Source organism: Lepus europaeus, chromosome 8 (assembly GCF_033115175.1).
Source record: "Lepus europaeus isolate LE1 chromosome 8, mLepTim1.pri, whole genome shotgun sequence".
In the NCBI taxonomy this organism is placed as follows: domain Eukaryota; kingdom Metazoa; phylum Chordata; class Mammalia; order Lagomorpha; family Leporidae; genus Lepus; species Lepus europaeus.
The window spans coordinates 14,738,054-14,742,777 of NC_084834.1; the positions used below are offsets into that span (position 1 = coordinate 14,738,054).

Consider the following 4,724-nt stretch of genomic DNA (forward strand, 5'->3'; position numbering starts at 1 on the left):
TGAGAATATCAGACCACAGCGCTTTCAATTTGCAAATTCTTGCCCTCTTCTAGAACGTTTTCTGGAATCTCATCAAGGACCAAGTCAATGTCAGATCATTTTGGCATGTAGCAACTCATCCATAACATAAAGACCCTATATCTGTTTCATTATCCAGAAAGAACCAGCGAAGAATTTATTCTGTAGGTTCAAGAGACATTGTTGAGGCCCCTAGAAAAAGAGGTGCCATCTAGACGTGATGGCAACACACATGTGAAGGTTAGACAACAGCAGTTAGATTCCTGTAGTGGCTGCTTCCTGGAAGGTGTTATTCCATAGAATCTCTTAAATCCAGCATCTGGAGCTCCAGGAAGGGAACATTTCAAGCTGGATAAAATAACATGTATACCATTTCAGCCTTCAAGATCCCAACATGTTGACCTCAGTTTCAACACAGCTACTCTTAGTCCTCATTTCATTGCTTTTGGTGCTGCCTGTTGTTGAAGCACTAGGAGCTGGAGATGCAATCTCACTCTTGTTAGGAGTGGTTCTCAGTATAACAGGCATTTGAGCTTGCTTGGAGGTGTCTGCAGGAAAGAGAAATGCACAGATGTGACTTTCAAGGGCCTCCTGAATCAAACCTTGCCCTGAGATTCTTTGTGCTATTTCAGTTAAGCCTGCGCTTTTGTGTCTGCGAGTTCCAAGAAACAGTAAATATGGTAGTTTGACATTTTCAGTTGTTCCCATAAAACAGGAACATAGATATCTGTTACAGTGGAAAAAAATTATTTTCTTTATAGCAAGTAATGCATGGAAAAATCCAGCCTGTAACTTGTATCGGCTGGTTTGAAAAGAGGTCAAAAAAGTATGATAGTTGAAATTTGCGGCCGGCGCCATGGCTCACTACGCTAATCCTCTGCCTTGTTGCACCGGCACACCAGGTTCTAGTCCCAGTCAGGGCACCAGATTCTGTCCTGGTTGCCCTTCTTCCAGGCCAGCTCTCTGCTGTGGCCAGGGAGTGCAGTGGAGGATGGCCCAAGTGCTTGGGCCCTGCACCCGCATGGGAGACCAGGATAAGCACCCGGCTCCTGCCATCGGATCAGCGTGGTGCGCCGGCTGTGGCGGCCATTGGAGGGTGAACCAATGGCAAAAGGAAGACCTTTCTCTCTGTCTCTCTCTCACTGTCCACTCTGCCTGTCAAAAAAAAAAAAAAAAGAAATTTGCATAAGTAGTATTTCATGGTTTCAGAATGTCAAAGCGCATGGAACAGGAATCAGAAGGCTCTCTCCCAGAACCCTGGGAGGTTACCACTGTGGGATTAGAATCCTGCCTGCTAACAGAGGAGGACTCTTTTCTCCACATCTTCATTGGATTTGTGCTTTATCTCCCAGGTTAATATCATACTGGAATATCAAATAGCCAAAACTGAAACCTTTTACCTCAGGGGAAAAAGAAGTTTAGAAAACATACCCTGTCAAAAAAAAAAAAAAACAAAAAACAAAAAACAAAAAAAAAACAACAAAGAACACATGCATTCAATGTGTCTAATATTGAAATGTAGAAAAGATTTAATGTTAAGAAAAACTTTGTTAACCTCAAAATAGAGATTTATGTAAAAAGAAACTTGTTAACTGAGTAACAACCTTGTGATGATAAATACTATGTTAAATATAAGTTTTCAAAAAGATAGCCATTAAAAGCTTATGTAGTTTGTCAAAAATCCAATTCTCAAAAATATTTGACAATTTTTCTAACCTTAAAACCCAGTAGGGGCTGTGGATCGAGGCAGTGGCGTAGCAGGTAAAGCCACCGCCTGCAGCGCCAGCATCCCATATGGGTGCTTGTTCGAGTCCTGGCTGCTCCAGTTCTGATCCAGCTCTCTGCTATGGCCTGGGAAAGCCTTAAGAAGATGGCCCAAGTCCTTGGGCCCCCTGCCCCTGCATGGGAGACCCAGAAGAAGCTTCTGGCTCCTGGCTTCGGATTGTTGCAGCTCTGGCCATTGAGGCCAATTGGGGAGTGAAACAGATCTCTCTCTCTCTCTCTCTCTCTCTCTGCCTCTCCTTCTCTCTCTGTGTAACTCTGACTTTCAAATAAATAAATAAAACTTAAAAAAAAAACCACATGTACAGACACAGAGGTGGGCATTTGACCTAGCAGTTAACCAACCACTTAGAATGTGTGTGTCCCATGTTGTAGTGCCTGGGTTTGAGTCCCAACTCCACTCCCTTTTCTAGCTTCCTGCTAATGAGCAGCCTGGGAGGCAGCAGGTGATGGCTCAAGCTCTCTAGGTCCCTGACACCCTTATGGAAAATAGGTGAGTTGCTCGCTGCTGTGCTAGCCTTGGCTGTTATGGGCATTTGGGCAGTAAACCATAGGATGGGAGATCTCTCTTTCTCACTCCCCTTTCCTTTTTATAAAAATGGAAATGATTGATCTCAGACCACCCATAGCTGAAGTCTGCTGATCCCTGTTCTATGTTCTAGCACATCCTCCAAGATATTATTCCCATTTTGAGGTTGTGACACATTATATGACTTGCGCAATTCAAACAGCTTGGAAGGAACCTGGATTCCAGTCTTTATCAACCTACACACTGCTATATAAAAATTACCACTGAGACCTCAAGTTTGTTCCCATCACCTACCCAACCTGTTGTATATATAGAACAAAGTTCATTTATTGGGCTGGCACTGTGGCACAGCGGGTTAAAGCCTTGGCCTGAAACACTGCCATCCCATATGGGTGCTGGATTCTGTCCAGGCTGCTCCACTTACAACCCAGCCCTCTGCTATGGCCTGGGAAAGCAGTAGAAGATGGCCCAAGTCCCTGGGTCCCTGCACCTGTTGTGGAGACCTGGAAGGAGCTCCTGACTTCGGATCAGTGCAGCTCCGGCAGTTGCAGCCATCTGGGGAGTTAACCAGAGATGGAAGACCTCTATCTCGTTCTTTTTTTTTTTTTCATTTATTAAACTTTTATTTAATGAATATAAATTTCCAAAGTACAGCTTATGGGTTACAATGGCTTCCCCCTCCCATAACTTCCCTCCCACCTGCATCCCTCCCCTTTCCCGCTCCCTCTCCCCTTCCATTCACATCAAGATTCATTTTCAATTATCTTTCTATACAGAAGATCAGTTTAGTATATATTAGGTAAAGATTTCAATAGTTTGCCCCCATATAGCAACACAAAGTGAAAAAAATACTGTTGGAGTACTAGTTATAGCATTAAATAACAGTGTACAGCACATTAAAGACAGGGATCCTACATAATATATTTTTTAAAAAATTAATTAATTTTCTATGCCATTTCCAATTTAACACCAGGTTTTTCTGTTTTGTTTTGTTTTTTGTTTTTTGTTTTTGACAGGCAGAGTGGACAGTGACAGAGAGAGAGACAGAGAGAAAGGTCTTCCTCTGCCGTTGGTTCACCCTCCAATAGCTGCCGCGGCAAGCGCGCTGTGGCTGGCACACCGCGCTGATCCGATGGTAGGAGCCAGGTGCTTCTGGTCTCCCATGAGGTGCAGGGCCAAGGACTTGGGCCATCCTCCACTGCACTCCCTGGCCACAGCAGAGAACTAGCCTAGAAGAGGGGCAACCAGGACAGAATCCGGTGCCCTGACTGGGGCTAGAACCCGTTGTGCCGGCGCCGCAAGGCAGAGGATTAGCCTAGTGAGCCGCGGCGCCAGCCAACACCAGGTTTTTTTTTTTTTTTTCCTTTCCAATTATCTTTATATACAGAAGATTGATTCAGTATATAATTAGTAAAGATCTCATCAGTTTGTACCCACGCAGAAACACAAACTGTAAAATACTGTTTCAGTACTATTATAGCATCACCACACATTAGACAACACATTAAGGACAGATCCCACATGGGATGTAAAAACACAGTGACTCCTGTTGCTGATTTAACAATTTGACACTCCTGTTCATGGCGTCAGTAATCTCCCTAGGCTCTAGTCATGAGTTGCCAGGGCTATGGAAGCCTTTAGAGTTCGCTGACTTTGGTCTTATTCCGATAGGGTCATAGTCAAAGTGGAAGTTCTCTCCTCCCTTCAGAGAAAGGTACCTCCTTCTTTGATGGCCCCATTTTTTCCACTGGGATCTCACTAACAAAGATGTTTCATTTAGATCTTCTTCTTTTTTTTTCTTTTCCATGGTATCTTGGCTTTCCATGCCTACAATACTCTCATGGGCTCTTCCACCAGATCCGATGCCTTAAGGGCTGATTCTGAGGCCAGAGTGTTGTTTAGGACATCTGCCATTGTATGAGTCTGCTGTGTATCCCACTTCCCATGTTGGATCCTTCTCTCCCTTTTTGATTCTATCAGTTAGTATTAGCAGACACTTATCTTGTTTGTGTGATCCCTTTGACTCTTAGACATATCAGAACCATCAATTGTGAACTGAAACTGATCACTTGGACTAGTGAGATGGCATTGGTACATGCCACCTTGATGGGATTGTATTGGAATCCCCTGGCACATTTCTAACTCCACCATTTGGGGCAAGTCTGATTGAGCATGTCCCAAATTGTACATCTCCTCCCTCTATTTTCCACTCTTAAATTTAACAGGGATCACTTTTCAATTAAAATTTAAACACCTAAGAATAATCGTGTGTTAATTACAGAGTTCAACCACTAGTACTAGAACAACAACAACAACAAACACTAAAAAGGATAAAGTATTACATTGTACATCTAGATTCAGGACAAGAGCTGATCAGGTCATAGTTTCTTATAGT

General features: G+C 43.4%; 1 pseudogene; it reads left to right on the forward strand.

Moving 5' to 3' along the window:
• The first annotated feature begins 412 nt into the window (after positions 1-412).
• On the forward strand, positions 413-595 carry LOC133765221 (small integral membrane protein 30-like; annotated as a pseudogene).
• Positions 596-4,724: the final 4,129 nt, after the last annotated feature.